Raw genomic sequence first — 19750 nt, 5'->3', positions numbered from 1 at the left:
AAGACCTGGTGCACTACTAAAACAACCAGCTCTGCTTGTTTTAGATAGTTTCCGAGGTCACCTCGTGAACGAAGTGAAGCAAATTCTCACTACAAATAAGACACGACAGATAGTCATTCCTGGTGGCCTAACATCTGCTTTGCAGCCACTAGACGTATGTGTTAATTAAACCCTTTAAAGACCACTTACGTTGATTTTACAACGAGTGGATGATGAGCGGCGATCAGCAATTGACGCCCGCCGGAAATATCAGGCGTCCACCCTTGGACTTGTTATGCTCGTGGGTGAAGAAGAGTTGGGATCTTATACCACCTGAACTAGTCTCCAAGAGCTTCAAAAGGACTGGGATTTCGAATGCACTAGACGGTTCCGAAGATGACGCAGTGTGGCAGGGAGACGAAGAATCTGATACTGGTATTAACAGAGGCGAGGACGGCGCATCAGATAGCGAAACCTGCGATAGCGACACCGAAGATTTGGAATAAATTGTGTACCGGTAAGTCTGCATTTCACAACAAAGCGATAATATTTTGCAAGTGTAATATTTTAACTTTAATACTCAAATTAATGACAAATTAACTTAATACGTTCATTTTTATTTTCAGGTTGGAAAAACGTTCGCCGAATTGTTGCGAAAAATTATGAATTTTGTTTTAGACTATTTTAATTATTTTGATGTATAAACGCGAGTATTACGTGCATCTTAAATTTGTATCAAATACAATTTAGTTATAAATACATTTTTTGAGTAATACAAATACTGGTATTAAATATTCATCGTATAATGGTCGCACCCTACAATTTTTTTTCGAAAATTTTGGTATAAAAAGTGCGACGATTATGCCGTGAAATACGGTAATAGTGTCTGTGGTGCTGTAACGGCTGTCACATTTTCCAAAATTGGTCTATTATGCGTACCAGGTTGTAGATTAAATTATACTATTAAAGATACTTCAATTTTTAAATTCTTTGAATATAAAGCTTTAAGGAAGAAATAGATGAAGAATATACACTGAGAAAATTTCAGGTCAAAGATCAGAGCATTAAACATATCGAACCATGATTTATGGTTAGGAAATATCACTTTCCAACAGAAAGTAGTGAGTATTCTGGGGAGACATTGAATTTTGCTAAGTATTCCTACTGTTCTGACAAAAAAAAGATTATATAAAAAACAGAACTTTTTCAGACAATAACTAAAAATAAAAAAAGGATCCCACCAACAATATTTAAAAAAGAATGAAACTATTACAGCTGAACCTGCTTTATACGTAACTCTGTTCTGCGTAATTTGTATTTGTACGTAATTTCCTTCAGGTACCGGCAAAATGTAATTTAAAAGCGTGTTAATCAAACCTTATTTGTACGTAATCCGTTTATACGTATTAAGTGTCAGTGAAATATAACTGAGTTTTGCGTAATTGTAATGGGCACGTGTTTTTTAAAAAATAAACTACTGTATTTATGAAATTTTATATTTGTCAGCGTAGGCGGAAGTAGAGCGGTCGGGTTTCGGCGCTGAAACAGAACACAAAGTGTTTCGTCGAGTGACATGGTTGACCCTTACTTACTGGTGGCTTAACAAATTCAACTGAACGAGTCTCCTTCGCTATCTCGCTCCTGCTACACTGGAAAGAAGAGGTTCTGCCGGGTATCGTAAGCGATTATAATCCTCCAAACATTTATAATTGTTATGAGACTGGCCTATTCTACACTCTTGCTCCTATTAAAACATTAGCTGAAAAAGGTGACTCATGCCATGGAGAGAAGAAAAGTAAAATTCGTGCAACAGTACTTCCCGCCACCAATGCAGATGGATCTGACAAACTTCCTCCACTTGTGATAGGAAAATCGAAGAATCCGAGGTGTTTTAAGGGTGCGAAAACAAAACCTACGGAATATGAATCCAACAGGAATTCTTGGATGACTATGCTTCTAATGGAACAGTGGTTGAAAAAACTGGACATTAAAATGAAAAAGAAACAGAAGATGATCCTTCTTCTTATGGATCGATGTGCAGCACATCCACCTTAAATCGTTCTGGGGAATGTCCGAGTGGAATTTTTCCCTCCGAACTGTACCGGTTGGGCATCAATGCAAATTTCAAAGTGCTTTATAGGAAAATGCTGGTTCAACATTTAATAACACAGAGTGGTGCAGGAAATGAACCTCTCTCCATGGACTTTATTTTGGCTGCCTGGAAACAGGTGTCATCCTCCACAATCGGCAACTGTTTCCACAAAGCTGGTGTCTCACTAGAAGAAGCTGGCTCTAATGATGTTTATGGGGACGAAGTTTCCTCTGGCAATGAGCTAACGCTATCGGAGGGTGTAGAATTCGCTACTTTTGTGCATTTCTATGATAATCTGGCTGTATATGGAGAACAACCGAATGAACAGATTATTGCTGATGTAAGCCAACAACGCGGTGGTGATGGACCAGCTACAAGCGATAGTGACAGTGATGGAGATGGAGATAACGACTTGAATCTTGAAACACCTGAACTGAGTAGTTAAGTGCAATCGATGTGTGTAGGCGGTACTTCAGTGCGAAAAGTTGTAGTGAAAATGCTTTGAATTCATTACTTAGTTTGTAAAAGGAGGTTTTTTTACTCTTAATGTAAGAAACGAGAAACAGGCCAAACTATCTGATTTCTTTAAGGCTGGACCAAGTTCAAAATAATATTTTCTGTCTTAATGTATTTATTATTTGCAAAGATTTACACATGTAGGTCTATTCCATTGGTTTTTCAGTAAATATGTGATTATTGTGTAAATCTGGTTTCTAAGTAATTCTGAGTTACAAGTAGTTTTTTTCTCTTTCCCTTGATATACATATGTCAGGTTCACCTGTAGTGAAGAATTTATCCTTTCTTTTCAACGCACATAAAATTTCTAAATTAATAAACATGTACCCTAGGCTCTCAGAGCAAAAGCTTAGCTTAAATTCCTCAAAGATGGAATTCCCATTAGACCGATCTTCAATTTCAGAAAAAAAAAAAAAGAACCCATCTTGTAGAACTTCTCAATTCATTCGCAAAGTCTTAACAAATCTATAATTTTTTAAAAAGAACTTCAGTTAAAATCTCAATAGAATTCAGTAACATTTCTAAAAAACTTAAATTACTGCCCTGTCATACCTTATATTGCGTTGACATTTCCAGTATGTATTCTAGTATTCCTACAAATGAACAAGTCAGCTTAATTATTAACAATTTAAACAAATACAGTAATCTCAGCAGATTAGAAATAGAAGAATTTTCAAAATAATATTCTAACTTTTGTCTTCAATAACAATTATTTTACTTTTAACAACAGAAGGGACTCCCAGTGGGGGCACCAGCCTCAGGCATTTTAGCGTAAATCTACGTAGGTCACTTGGAAAAAGAAAAAATCATTAATAATAATGGGCTCTTTTATAGGGCAAGATACATTCACGATATTTTCGTTATCTATCAAATAGTTGAACCGTACTGGAGCAACTTAATTTCCTAAATCCCCACATAAAATTCATTGTAGAATCAGAAATCAACAAATCCCTAAATTTTCTGAACCCTAAAAATCATGAGAAACAATAATGATCTTGCCTTTGACAGTTTCAGGAAACTAACTCGAAGAGTCATCAAGCAGTATTCCCTTCATCCTGGTGCTCATAAAGGGCTGCCTTTTACAGCATGATCTATAGGGCAACTAATATCCCATTCCTCCTCCTCCTCCTCTTCCTCCTCATCTCCCCTTATCCATCTCGTACCGGGTCGGGGCACCCCGATTTTGCGTGACTTCGATTTAGCGTAAACCCACATTTAAGGGAAGAAATTTCCAGTCCTGAAAATTATTTCATAAGAGCGTCCGGGTTCGATTCCCGGCAGGGTCAGGAATTTTAACCATCATTGGTTAATTTCGCTGGCACGGGGGTTGGGTGTATATGTTGTCTTCATCGTCATTTCATTCTCGTTGCGATGCGCAGGTCGCCTACGGTGTCAAATCGAAAGACCTGTACCTTACATAAAATCAGCTTCATGGTCCGTATCGCACTTCAATAGATTCACAATTAAGTATTTATTTTCCACATGGTCGATACAATGATTGCTTAAGGCAATTTTTAATGGTCAAAAGTGGTACATGTTTCGTATATTATCAACATCTTCAGCCACATAACACTGTTTAGATGAAAAATGTATAAAATTGACAAAGTAATGCTTTAGAGGAAGTGTCCTTAAAATTAACATAAGATTGACAAGATTAAAACAAAACCTTGTCAATCTTATCTTAATTTTAAGGACACCTCCTCTAAAGCATTACTTTGTCAATTTTATACATTTTTCATCTAAACAGTGTTATGTGGCTGAAGATGTTGATAATATACGAAACATGTACCACTTTTGACCATTAAAAATTGCCTTAAGCAATCATTGTATCGACTAGGTGGAAAATAAATACTTAATTGTGAATCTATAGACCTGTACCTGGCGAGCTGAACATGTCCTCGGACACTCCCGGCACTAAAAGCTCTACGCCATTTCATTTTCATTCCATGAGAGCAATGCAATTTTATATTCGATGCAACATAATTCACAATAGGGCAAAACCCGCGTTTAGCATTAAGGAAATGTTAAAATTCTCAAATGTTTATTTCTATTAGTTTTGGTTATGGGAGATTAAGAACCTATGAAAAAGACGTCATAAGCATGCTAAGGATGATTCAAGACAGAAGAGGAATTTAGAGCCTGGGCACTTAGGACTAAAGTGAGATGTCGGACTTGGATACACATCCAACCGAGGCTGCTGTAGTAGAAGAGAACCTCCGTTTTAATGACAATGTTCTTACAACCTTCGAAAATTCCTTTATTAATCTGCACAGTATCCTTTGGTTCCAATGAGAAACCTTTTATTAATTCATCCGTTATTATCGGGCGAGTTGGCCGTGCGGTTAGGGGCGCACAGCTGTGATCTTGCATCTTTTTCCGTGGTTTCCCATTTTCACACCAGGCCGCTTCCTTCCCATTCCTAACCCTATCCTATCCCATCGTCACCATAAGACCTATCTGTATCGGTGCGACGTAAAGCAAATAGCAGAAAACAAAAAACCATTATTACGGGCAAATTCAAGTGTTTTAGTTTTTATCCGTTATCAACATTCATACACTACTCCAGCGTTTATATTATATGCGATCAATAATCTTCCGTATCATTTCCTCGCTGTGCGCGAGCGAGTCAATCTTGAGCGAGACTGCTCATGTACTCACAACTCCGACTGGTATAAACAAACATCGGTATGTTTTCGCAACACGTGCAATGACAGCAGTTGTTAACTCCTTCAAAATAAAGGCTGAACTGAACGATTGCTTAATTTTAATATTCATCATCATCATCATCATCTGTTTACCCTCCAGGTTCGGCTTTTCCCTCGGACTCAGCGAGGGATCCCACCTCTACCGCCTCAAGGGCAGTGTCGTGGAGCTTCAGACTCTTGGTCGGGGATACAACTGGGGAGAATGACAAGTACCTCGTCCAGGCGGCCTCACCTGTTATGCTGAACAGGGGCCTTGTGGAGGGATGGGAAGATTGGAAGGGATAGGCAAGGAAGAGGGAAGGAAGCGGCCGTGGCCTTAAGTTAGGTACCATCCCGGCATTCGCCTGGAGGAGAAGTGGGAAACCACGGAAAACCACTTCCAGGATGGCTGAGGTGGGAATCGAACCCACCTCTACTCAGTTGACCTCCCGAGGCTGAGTGGACCCCGTTCCAGCCCTCGTACCACTTTTCAAATTTTGTGGCAGAGCTGGGAATTGAACCCGGACCTCCGGGGGTGGCAGCTAATCACACTAACCACTACACCACAGAGGCGGACAATTTTAATATTATGCACTGAAATAAGAATGTGGTACTTCTCCTTCTCAAGATACAGTGGTGTGCGTAACTAATTTAAGAGGATAGTACTTTCGCGTGTTGTTAAATTTCAGAAAGGCTGTTCCCATGTAAATTTATAGTGAAAATGTTATCATTATTCTACATGGAGCTTGAAATATGTTTTCATAATACATGCATGATAAACCTAGGTTAGGTAACGCCGTTTGATATAAGAAAATGGAAATGTTTGTCACAAGCCTTTGTAGTGATGCTATTACAAATTTTAAGAATGAAACTGAATTGCGTGTTTAGACTATTGGAATTATAAAATATGTGATAATGTGTAAGCCACTGCTTGGAAAACATTCGCAAAAATGTTTAAACAAGCCGATTGCTGTTTCATACCAATTTTAATGTGTTCTTGTGCCAGTTTGGTATCTTTCCCGACTCTTATGGAAAATCATGTATAACGTTAGATGAACCTTAAACCGAAGTGGTTTTGCATTCACCGACAAAAATCTGTCAAAGTGAAGCTCAAACTGTAACTACAGTACTGTGTGTAGGGTAGATATCTCCTTGTTTTATTGCTGTCACTGTGTAAATAATATTACAATTTCGACAAAAAATTGTCAAAATGAAGCACAGACCGTAACTACAGTACAGTGTGTAGGGTAGATATCTCCTTGTTTTATTATTGTCACTGTGTAAATAAAATATATGATGGTACAATTTATGTTAATGCAGGCTAGAAAATTTGTGCTTTTTACTGAAACCTCGTTTCAAGGTAAGCCCCCATTTAAGGTTGAAAATATCAGGTCTCTGTAAAAACGTTAAATAGGGATTCTACTGTATTCGCTTCTCCACCTTCCACTCTTATTCCTCCTTTCCTCTTCCATCATTTTTTTCCCAGTCCAGGTTTCTTCCTCGTACACTCCTCTTTATTCAATCGATCCATGTTGTACTAGGTCTCCCTCTTGCTGTTTTTTCCTCGAACTTCATCATCTGTTTTGGTATTCTTTTCTCCTCCATCCTCTTTACATGTCCAAACCATTATCCAACAAAAATTACAGAAAAGAAATAATGTATACAGTATATATCCTATAGCATTTAATAATGGCTATGATAGAAGCTCGTTGATAAAATAGTCCTCAAAATAAGAAACAAGTTGATACAACATGCTGAAAAAGAGCATAAGAAAAAGGACTCTTTTCCCTTTCACATTTAATAACTGTAATTCATATCAGATCACTATTCAAAAAACAAAACTCAGTTTTCATTTTTTGGCTCTTTGCATCTTGGCAACTCATATATATTCTGTGAAATAAATCACTAGGATGTAAACTAGTAATACATGTTTTGTCCTATATATGGAACATCTTCAGCTACATATTGTATAAAGATTAATACATAATTTAACTAATCGTAATATCAATTGAAAGAGGAAAAATTTTAGTCCTCTGTGTTATTTGAACATGCAGAATGACATACTGAGTTAACATTATAATAATAATTTGGGGATATTAGGTCACGTAATGCTTATAATCTGCTGACGCGTTTCGATCCTGTGACCCGGACCGTCTTCAGAGCAATAACAAGTAACGTATTGGCAACTATCACTCCATAGTAACTAGACTCAAGATAGAGAGACCTTGTTAGAAATATAGTTCATTCCAGGGCCTCCAGAGTCAAGGAGAAAGGTGTTGATGAGTTAACTATGGAGGGTAGTCATGATCTTCTCATTATATAGCCCTTACCTCAGTTAAAATTATTTGGGTGTTCAGCAATAATTTTTATTGCCTCAGCAATGAATCTAGGTATAAAATGTTTCTCTTTATAAATGACAGAAGTTGCATAAAAAATTATTTGATGGTCATTACATATGGAATGTGCTGCCACAGCAGACTTTTCCGGCTGGCAAAGACGCAAGTGCCTGCGATGTTCTTTAACCCTCGTTGCTACCTTCCTACGTTTTTTTTTTTTTTTTTTTTTTTTTTGCTAGTGGCTTTACATCGCACCGACACAGATAGGTTTATGGCGATGATGGGATAGGAAAGGCGTAGGAGTTGGAAGGAAGCGGCCGTGGCCTTAATTAAGGTACAGCCCCAGCATTTACCTGGTGTGAAAATGGGAAACCATGGAAAACCGTCTTCAGGGCTGCCGGCAGTGGGATTCGAACCCACTATCTCCTGGAAGCAAGCTCACAGCTGCGCGCCTCTAACCGCACGGCTCCTACATGTTTAGCCAGCATAAACTGATCCACAGATACAAGGAATCATATATATTCCAGCACAGTTTAAACCAATAGGATCATTAACAGATCGCAAGCAATTGCCTATGGTGATATTAAGCTTAAAAATTGTCCTGATATTGTGCCTTCTGAGAATATTACCAATCCTATCCGTGAAAGATTGTAAGTATTTCATGAAGGCCAGGCTCAAAGGATGTGAATCAAGCAACAATCTGTCTTTTTGCTTAGGATGTAGCATTTCATCAATCTGTTCCCTTGAGTAGCCATTGCTCAGAAATGTTTTAGTTATGAACTCAAGTTCACCGTTTAATTTATCCTTCTCACAAACTTTCCTTATTCGACAGAAGGGTGTTAAACACAGCATGCTTTTGGCAAGGATGGTGATGAGAGGACCCATGAAGATATCTACTGTGTTAGTATGGGTGGGTTTACGGTAAACCGAATGACCTAAAGTTCCATCGTATCTCCTAGAAACCGAAACATTCAAGAATGGCAAACATCCTCTGCGTTCAGTCTGCGTGGTAATTTTAATGTTAGGATGTATGCTGTTCAAGTGATCCAAAAATATGGATAATTCATGATCACCGTAGGGCCAGATAACAAATGTGTCTTAAACATATCTCAACCAGATGGGAGGTTTGAGCGTTCAAGGTTGAAGACAGCGCTCTTCAAAATTTTGCATATAGAAATTAGCGAGCAACTGGAGTCAGTAGTGATCCAATGGCAACACCATCCATTTGTTCATATATTGTACCATGAAAACTGAAATATGTGGTGGTGAGAACAAGATGAAACAGATTAACAATGTCACCAGGAAATATTTTATCCAGTAGAGACAAGGTGTCCATGATTGGAATCCTAGTGAACAGAGACACATCAAAACTGACTAGAATATCACCAGGAGAGATATGTAGATTGGATAAAATGCCAATAAACTCCGATGAATTCCTGATGGATGCCCCCATTACCTATGTGCGGCTTGAGAAGTTCTCCAAGGTATATGGCTAGGTTGTATGTAGGGGAACCTATACCATTGACAATAGGTCTAATTTGGATACTCCTCCTATGTCTGTTCTCGAGAAGGGATTAAATTTCGTGATTTCACCTCTTAAGCTTCTGACTGAGATCATCTGGTGTTGAGGCTTCTTTAAAGCCTGTACCAGGATCGTATCGCTGAGGAGATTTGTCTTGAAACCTCCAACATTATCAGACATTTCAAACCTTCTCATCCTGACCTTACTTTCAAAGAGCAGTATGCTTTTAAACAGCTAAAAATGAATAAGGACTTGGTTGCGTTGAAAGCTGATAAAGGCAGTGCTACTGTGGTTATGAACGTTGACTATAATAACAAGATTGAGGAACTTCTCAGTGATCCCACCCATAAGGTACTGAAGAGTGATCCTACCAACTCCATTGATTGGAAAACAGCGTCTCTTCTTAAAGCTAGCTTTTTTTCAGAGTTACTTTTCTCGTGGTTTGTGACTGCAGGCTTCCGCAGTTCTGAGTCGTTATGGTCTTCCTACGATCCTTAAAGACTGAGTTCCCCTTAGACCTATTGTCAGTAGTACAGATGGCCCTACATACAACCTAGCCAAGTACCTTGGAAAACTTCTCAAGCCGTACTTAGGTATTGGGACATCCATCAGGAATTCATCGTAGTTTATTGGCATTTTATCCAATCTGCATGTCTCTCTTGGTGATATTCTAGTTAATTTTGATGTTGTCTCTCTGTTCACTAGGGTTCCAATCATGGACACGTTGTCTCTATTGGATAAAATATTTTCTGGTGCTGTTAATCTGTTTCACCTTGTCCTCACCACCACATATTTCAGTTTTCATTGTACAATATATATGAACAAATGGACAGTGTTTGCCATTGGCTCCAGTTGCTCGCTAATTTCTATATGCAAGATTTTGAAGAGCATACTGGCTGAAATATAATAAATATAAAGTAAATAGTTAATATAAATTTACACATCGTTATCTACTTGAAGGACAAAAAATTGAAGTAATTTGAACAATTTTACCCGCTGTTACTCATTTCACTCATTTTTATTGCTCTACCATCTCTCTGACTTCTGTATCTCCTTGATGAATCTATAGATCCACTTTTTAATTTCGTGTGGCTATTTCTACCCGAGTGCAGCCTTTGTAAGGCAGACCCTCCGATGAGGGTGGGCGGCATCTGCCATGTGTAGGTAACTGCGTGTTATTGTGGTGGAGGATAGTGTTATGTGTGGTGTGTGAGTTGCAGGGATGTTGGGGACAGCACAAACACCCAGCCCCCGGGCCATTGGAATTAACCAATGAAGGTTAAAATCCCCGACCCAGCCGGGAATCGAACCCGGGACCCTTTGAACCAAAGGCCAGTACGCTGTCCATTCAGCCAACGAGTCAGGCTATAGATCCACTTATTACAGTAAAAACTGTCAGACATCAATGATATTGAAGCTATGAATATACAGATTTTACCACCCCTTATGAATTTGACTCAAATACTCCCTTACAACGAAATACCCACATACAGTTTTCGGTTATTAGATGCTGATGATCGAACTATCCTCCCTATAAATACACTTATTCGAATACTAGTAACTGCTGCCGATGTTCTTCATTCTTGAACTGTCCCAGCTTTAGGTGTAAAAGTTGATGCCACCCCAGGTCGACTAAACCAGACACTTTTAAAAAAAATATATAAACCGACCCGATTTATTTTACGGTCAGTGTTCAGAAATCTGTGGGTCCAACAATAGATTCATACCTATTCTAATCGAAAGATTTAATATCAACTCATTAAGTGAATCATTAATATGATAAACTCATCATCAGATGACTGAAAGTAAGTACTGGTCTCTTAAACCATTTTATAGTAATTAACACCTACCTCCGATGAAGAAATTAGTTAATATATAACATTAGTACATCATACTAAATTAAAAATTTAATATTTCTTTCTTCCTCAGATAATACCTATAAATTGACTATTTTTATTCTTTATATTCTCAACTACCCTGATCTTATTTGCAGTCATAAACTATTATATTTTTAATTATAATATTCCCATACCAATTAATAAATCTTTACTAAATACAAAATCTATAATTTGAAAATGATAAATAATATCTTCTCAGTTTTTGATTCCACATCTAGTGTTATAAATTTATCACTCAATTGATTAAGAACATTCCTTGGACTTCTAATACTTCCCCTACTTTACTGATTAATTCCGTCACGAATTTCTATTACCTGATTTTCAATCACCCATACCCTTCATAATGAATTCAAAACCCTTATTGGACCAACTAGTCATAATGGAAGAATTTTCATCTTTATTTCATTATTCTCTCTTATACTGTTTAATAACATATTTGTCTCTGGTGAGATCTCAACTTGAGTATGCTTCAAGTGTATGGGACCCTTACCAGGATTACTTGATCCAGGAACTGGAAAAAATCCAAAGAAAAGCAGCTCGATTTGTTCTGGGCGATTTCCGGCAAAAGAGTAGCGTTACAAAAATGTTGCAAAGTTTGGGCTGGGAAGACTTGGGAGAAAGGAGACGAGCTGCTCGACTACATGGTATGTGTGATATGCTCTGTTGGTGGAAAAATATCTAATTCCCTCCATGGGAACTTATAATTTCCAAAAGTGGTATGTTCCGAGCTGTCAGTGGAGAGATAGCGTGGGAGGACATCAGTAGACGAATAAGTTTGGATGGTGTCTTTAAAAGTAGGAAAGATCACAATATGAAGATAAAGTTAGAATTCAAGAGGACAAATTGGGGCAAATATTCGTTTATAGGAAGGGGAGTTAGGGATTGGAATAACTTACCAAGGGAGATGTTCAATAAATTTCCAATTTCTTTGCAATCATTTAAGAAAAGGCTAGGAAAACAACAGATAGGCAATCTGCCACTTGGGCGACTGCCCTAAATGCAGATCAGTAGTGATTGATTGAACTTTTTAGGATAGAGTATAACTTCAATTTGACATACCTTGAGTAGCTAAGATCTCAAGGTATGCTGCACGACCATTGGAACCCCATCTACCAAATTAATGTTCACATACCAGACGTTACAAAACATGTTCCCCTAATTTTTTTGAACTGTGTAAATACTGCAAAACTGTTTATTTAAATGATAAATCTTCATTATTGTCAGTATACCAGGTTTATGCATAAGTTTTTGCTGGTTTTTGCAGTAAAGAAAACACGTAATTATCAAGGGAAATTCATTTTTTGTTTATTCAAAATATTGACCATTGGCTTCTACACACTTCACCCATCTTTCACATAAGTTATGAATACCGTGCTAGAAAAACTGCTTATCTTTTACGGCAAACCATTTTCCAACTTCCCCGAAATTGTTGAAGTGCTGCTCTGCGAGCGCGTGGCCCTTTGATGTGAAGAGGTGATAGTCACATAGTGCCAGATCGGGGAGTACGGCAGGTGTGGAAGGATGTCCCATCCAAGCGATTTCGAGGTGTCTTTCATTGGTTTTGCTGTGTGAGACTGCCCATTGTCATGTAACAAAATCATTAAATCATTTCAATTAATCATTTGTTGGCGATAGCGTTGTGCATTAACGGTTTCGCCGTGCTTCAAGAGTTCAGATCAAAAATTAGATGTATGGCTTTTCAGGCGTTTGCTCTATTAACCAGCGTTTCGTCTTAGGTCTAACACTAGACTTTTCAGAGTGGGATGTGTCAGACCCTACCCACTGATGCTGGGGTGTATGCAGGTGAACTTATCAGAAGCCTATTTAACAGGCACAGTCTGATAACTGCATACGGGAGATAAAACTCCACAATGGAATTAATGCCCGCCTAGCAATTCCGAATGGAAATTCTAAGTTCCCATGGAGGGAATATGATATATTTTCCACCAATAGAGCATATCAAAAATCAGATAAATTAGATCTATGGCTTTTCAGGCGTTTGCTCTATTAACCAGCGTTTCATCTTAGGTCTGACACTAGAATTTCCATTCGGAATTGCTAGGCGGGCATTAATTCCATTGTGGAGTTTTATCTCCCGTATGCAGTTTTCAGACTGTGCCTGTTAAATAGGCTTCTGATAAGTTCACCTGCATACACCCCAGCGTCAGTGGGTAGGGTCTGACATATCCCACTCTGAAGAGTCTAGTGTCAGACCTAAGATGAAACGCCGGTTAATAGAGCAAACGCCTGAAAAGCCATACATCTAATTTTTGATCTGATTTTTGATATGCTCTATTGGTGGAAAAATATCTAATTCCCTCCATGGGAACTTAGAATTTCCTTCAAGAGTTCGTAATACACAATACCGCATTGGTCCCACCAGACACAGAGCATAGTCTTCTTGCCGTTTAAATTGTTGAAACTGTCACTCACATGTTTTAATTGACTGAGCTTGTTTACCATATGTTTCTACCAGAAAACAATGACTTTGCACAGCCTTTTTCTTTTGATTAAATAAGAAAAGCAATGCGTGCCGCAAATGTTCTTTTTCAGGCACAAACTTTGATATGATCACTGAATGATACAACACAAGATGCTAGTGTTTGGCAGACTCATCTTGTGTATGTTGGTAGGTTAATGTCAGATGAACAAACTAACGTATATGTTTAACATACGCTGCATACTGTTCGCTGGTGCCATGTCTTATTGAAACCAGAAAAGACTTATGCATACACCTGGTAATTGCATCAGTTACTTCGGAGTTTAAATGTTTAGTTCGACCATCACTTAGTGTGCGCAAGCGGTGCCTGGATTAGTATGGAATTTCATGCGATCACTCAATTTTGCATGATGTCGCACACTCGTATGGCACTCCACAGCAACCGAGTGGTAAACCCGGTGTTACAAGATTATGAACGAGCAGTAGAACACTTAAGTTCAAGATACTCTGTTATGTCTTATTCATGATAGTAACACTGAAATAGTTCAAATTTGCAGTTAATGTTTATTTGTTAATGTCCTTAGAGGAATCAATTGAAATTGTATCATATTCATTTTTTACATAGTATTTCTTACCCGGCAACGCACTCCTGCCACCTGGCTGACTAAAATTTTCGGGAAGAACACTAAACAAAAGCTACCATAAAAATGGACACTGGAGACTAGCTTGTAATGAAACATTCTACAAGGGAATGGAACTGATAATGAGCGGAATCAGGAAGAAATGAATTTCATCCTTTGGACATCTGCTCAGGACATCAGAAAACAGGATCATCAGGAGAATTATTGACAAATTATGGAACAATAAGAGCAACATTGGATGGATTACAGAAATAAGGAAGATATGAGGGAGCTACAAATTACAATAGAAGATTTAAAAACCGAAATAGACAAAATCAAGAAACTCTCAGACAAACCAGACTACAAAATAAGATTAACTGTAGGACAATCGTATGGGTGATTTCAGACGAAGAATGAAAGTTAAGATCCGAGAGAATGGAAAAGTACTGGATTGACAGAAAACTAAAAAATCCTTCTTATAAAATTGACTAAAGTAGTCCAATGAAAGCCATGAAATAAATAACAATAATGCAGTGGTATGCTATTATTGATACAGTGTCTTGTGCCTTCTAATGATGTTTAATACATTAAAAATACTAAATATTCTAAAATAATTGACAGTTAATTTGTAATTCTTATTTTTTGTTATTGCTATTCGCTTCTTAAGAGTAATGTTTCTTGATGGGTGCCGTTTAGAATCAAGTGGTGTGAATGGGTGCCGACACGAGGCAAAGTTTGTAAACCCGTGGCCTTGAGAAAGAAACTCTCTTTTAAGTAATGAAATTGAATGGATTTATATACATGTTAGGGGTATATGTTACTCGTTGGCTGAATGGTCAGTGTACTGGCCTTCGGTTCAGGGGGTCCCGGGTTCGATTCCCGGCCGTTTCGGGGATTTTAACCTTCATTGGTTAATTCCAGTGGCCCGGGGGGTGGGTGTTTGTGCTGTCCTCAACATCCCTGCAACTCACACACCACACACAACACTATCCTCCACCACAATAACACGCAGTTACCTACACATGGCAGATGCCGCCCACCCTCATCGGAGGGTCTGCCTTACAAGAGCTGCAGTTGGCTAGAAATAGCCATACGAAATAAAAAAAAAAATAGGAGTATATGTTGGTTATATTCAATAGACTAGCTGATGTACCTGTGTTTCACTATGGGATTCTCAGGCTCTCTTTGTGGCTTTCCTAACTGAAGTTAACATTACAAAAACGTCAGTAGCAATGCAGATATTAAAAGCAATGTTATCATATAAAATACTCGATCAAATGAAAACCGCACATTTTTTCACTTTTAACGAACAGTACTACGGCGCCAATCTAACCGTCCAAAGTTCCAGAGCTGGAATGACCAGGCCGCAGACAGCCGTGAATACTCCTCTGCCACCGTTCCGTTAAATATGCACACTGCTCATTCTAATCAGTGCCTCAGAGTAGGGATTGAATAGCTTGAATGCTATGATCAACCAGTGTGTTCCGTACCAGTAGTATCAGAAAATTTATGAACCAGAGGAATAGCATGCTAAAGAAGAAAGTTATCTAACTCCCCAGCTACTTTCCGGCAATATTCAGGCAGGCTATTACACTCGGTACGACTGGGCGAGTTGGCCGTGTGGTTAGGGGCACGCAGCTGTGAGGTTGCATCCGGGAGATAGTGGATTCGAACCCCACTGTCGACAGCCCTGAGGATGGTATTCCGTGGTTTCCCATTTTTCAAACCCCTAGCCCTTTCCATCGTCGCCATAAGACTTATCTGTGTCGTGACGTAAAGCAGATTTAAAAAAATACTCTGTACACAGCAGTAATCCTATCTATCGGAGATGAGTGGCAACAAAAGACACAAAGCACATCACAACAATCACTGGTCAGTGTAATGTTATTGATGATCAATTTTATGAACTTTCAATATTGCAGGCCTTTTTATTTACATTTCTTTCGATTCTGTGATATTAGGGTGTCTTATAAATTATTTATAGCGTAGGCTGTAGTTCCGTATTCTCCGATTTTACATACCGATTTTCATTAAATTCTGTTTACCCATTTACTCATGACTCGGCACTGATATGGACTTAGTAACAAAAATCCGAATTCATGAATATCTCTGTGATCATAGCCGCTACGGTACAGTAAAAATGTATACGACATAAATGATCAGAAATATAATACTAGGATTATTTATGTAGTGTTTATCGATAGACCACTAATAACATAAATATATTTGAGAATTAAATTTTAGGCCTTCCCCTAAACTACCATTTCACTCAGTGTGAATAAAATTATTTATGGCCTAGATTGTAGCAACTTCTTCCCCGACTGCATATCGATTTTCGTTAAGAAAGGGTTACTAATAACATAAATACCGGGCGAGTTATCCGTGCGGTTAGGGGCGCGCAGCTGAGCTTCCATCCAGGAGATAGTGGGTTCTAATCCCACTGCCGGCAGCCCTGAAGATGGTTTCCCATTTTCACACCAGGCAAATGCTGGGGCTGTACCTTAATTAAGGCCACGGCCGCTTCCTTCCAACACCTAGCCCTTCCCTATCCCATCGTCACCATAAGACCTATCTGTGTCGGTGCAACGTAAAGCAACTAGCAAAAAAGAAAAATAATAATAATAATTGAGAATTACATTTTAGGCTTTTCCCCTGAACTACCATTTTTCTCAGCGTAAATAAAATTATTCGTGGCCTAGATTTTAGCAACTTATTCTCCAACTTCGTATACCGATTTTCATTAAATTCTCTACAGCCGTTTTCTCGTGGTGCGTGTACGTACGTACATACATACATACAGAAATTATGGAAAATTAAAAAGTGCATTTCCTTGTTAATGTGGACACGACCAATACAGAAATACCATCCTTTTTAAATTCTGAGCAATGTACAGACAAAACTCTTTATTTTATATACAGTACTATTTATAGATTACTTTTCTTAGACTTAAAAGAATCAGCATTTTTTACTGATTTGCTTTCCTATGTTTTATTTCCAGTTTTTAATCATTGTTATTGTATTTTCTTATGATTTGCTTTCCTATGTTTTATTTCTAGTTTTTAATCATTGTTACTGTATTTTTGTATGATTATCAGTGAGACTGAATGTTCCATTATACCTTTTATGCCATTTAGAGATTTGAAATCTGTATAACTTTTATGGTAGTGTACAATTATGCCATATTAAGTTGTTTTTAGAAAAATATGTATTATTCTCTCACCTTTTAAATTTGTTCCGCCGGGCTGAGTGGCTCAGACGGTTAAGGCGCTGGCCTTCTAACCCCAACTTGGCGGGTTCGATCCTGGCTCAGTCCGGTGGTATTTGAAGGTGCTCAAATACGACAGCCCCGTGCCGGTATATTTACTGGCACGTAAAAGAACTCCTGCGGGACTAAATTCCGGCACCTCGGCGTCTCCGAAGACCTTAAAAAGTAGTTAGTGGGACGTGAAACAAATAACATTATTATTATTATTAAATTTGTTCCTCCTATAAACCAGTAAATAAGGTTGCTATGATCACACATCCATGGGTTAAGCATTTTCACAAAATTTATGTCGGTATCCATTTCAAGTAAATTGTCATGATGCCTGGACATGTTTCAACCAAACTATGTATTCACAGTGTATCAAATTATGATTTTTCAGATGCATATGTTTCATAGTTGTTGATTTGACTGGAAGTGTAAAGTTAAAGAATGGCTAAAACTATTTTACCTTTTTACAGTTAATATTGGTTTTACCAAGAAAATGTACTCGACTTTATGAGCAAAATTTAATTTTAGAATTTTTTGTTCTATCAACAACAGATTGTGAAAGTAAGTCCTGTTGGTGGCTGATTGCAGACAAAGAGAGAGAGCTTGTAATTATTGGTGATAACCTGCAACATTGCTGAGAGTGAAGCAGTTTTAATAGCGTAGCAGTGATGGGCACACTTTACTAGTTCTTTCTAAGTAGTTAAGCCATCAAGTTTAATCCTCGCATCCAGGCTTCGAAAATGGAGCCTTTTAGTGGAAACCGGAAGTCTCTATGTTTATCCATTAATTATTTATGTGCATTTGTAACTTTTGGTCTCATATCCAAAAACCCTTAGCCTTTAACTCTTGATCTGTTACAGTAAACGAAATCTTGTATATAGATGTATTCAAAATGTAGCTACTTGGGCCATGGCATGAAAATAATTATAAAAATTGTGTGTCATTGTAAGAGTGGGTTGATTTTTTAATTATGAGGAATAAAGGAAAGGAATTCATGAGAAAGAAAATCGCTCTTAATTTCTGTAAATCACTTCTCTGATGCCCTTTACGTCTTCAAATTTGTACTAAACCATGCTAGTTTTGCTGTACATGGGGACATGTTGCTTCAGATTAATTTTTTTTCCGGGTTATTTCTGAAGAGAAGAAAGAGTTTGACGCAAAGACGGAGAAGTTCTTGCCTGCATTCCATCATCCAACAGGGTGGAGAAGGGATTATGTTATGGGGCTGCATTTCATCTGAAGGCATTGGGGAGTTGAGAATTGTTAATGGGTGCATCAACAGTGAGCATTATTATGAAACGTTAGAAGTGATGCTGCCATCAGTCACTAACCTCCTTGGGGAAATATAATAATAATAATAATAATAATAATAATAATAATAATAATAATAATAATAATAATAATAATAATACACCCTGGGCGAGTTGGCCGTGCGGTTAGGAGCGTGCAGCTGTGAGCTCGCATCCGGGAGAGAGTGGGTTCGAACCCCACTGTCGGCATCCCTGAAGATGGTTTTCCGTGGTTTCCCATTTTCACACCAGGCAAATGCTGGGGCTGTACTTTAATTAAGACCTCAGCCGCTTCCTTCCCATTCCTAGGCCTTTCCTGTGCCATTGTTGCCATAAGACCTACCTGTGTCAGTGCGACGTAAAGTAAAATAGAAATAATAATACATAGGCCATCCAAAAATTTTCTTTATTTCTTTTCTTGTAAAGTAAATGTATTTAGCCAGGAAATATGAGCATGTGCAACAGATCTATGATGGAGCAATCATATACTGGCCAGAAAAGTCTTGCCTGGTGTCAGTAGCGCAGCTAGCAGTGGCTCTAAATGGCGGCTTGTATTCTTTCTCCCACTGCTTGTGAGTTTTGGTCTGTGATAAAGTTTTTTTGGAAATTGCGATGAGCCATTTGAAACAAGAGCCGTGGAATGCTCAGTGCAGGTGTTGTGCTGATCCATGGCAATGCTCATCCACATATGGCTCGGCATTCAACAACTGTTCTGCGGGAGTTCGGCTGAGATGTGTTTGATCACCCACCTTACAGCCCTGATCTTGCTTCCAGTGACTTTCATCTTTTCTTGCACCTCAAGAAATTCCTGTCTTTGCTGACAAGACAGGAATTTTCACATGGACAAAGAGCTGAAGACGAATGTCACATGTTCTCTCCCAAACGGCAGACTTCTTCGACCCCGGCATACAAAAGTTGATCCACGATATGACAAGTGCCTCAATTCTGGTGGTGATTATGTCGTGAAACAACTCAAAAGTCTACATACCCATCAGTATCACCAGTTGTTGGTTTTCATATTCTCTTGTGCATGGGGCTGATGACTGAGGTGTGAGGATGTAATACTCTCTATCAGGTTATAATTAATTTCAATATTCACCTCTTTACAGAGATATCCCAAG

General features: G+C 38.3%; 1 protein-coding gene across 4 annotated transcripts in view; it reads left to right on the top strand.

The window, feature by feature from the left end:
• Positions 1–19750, top strand: part of put (activin A receptor type 2 punt) — a 317293-nt gene that overhangs the window by 80759 nt on the left and 216784 nt on the right. The window lies entirely within an intron of this gene.

The sequence above is a fragment of the Anabrus simplex genome, chromosome 1 (assembly GCF_040414725.1).
Source record: "Anabrus simplex isolate iqAnaSimp1 chromosome 1, ASM4041472v1, whole genome shotgun sequence".
Classification (NCBI taxonomy): Eukaryota; Metazoa; Arthropoda; class Insecta; order Orthoptera; family Tettigoniidae; genus Anabrus; species Anabrus simplex.
Note: the sequence above shows the minus strand (reverse complement) of the source record. Positions and strands in the feature narration are given on the sequence as shown.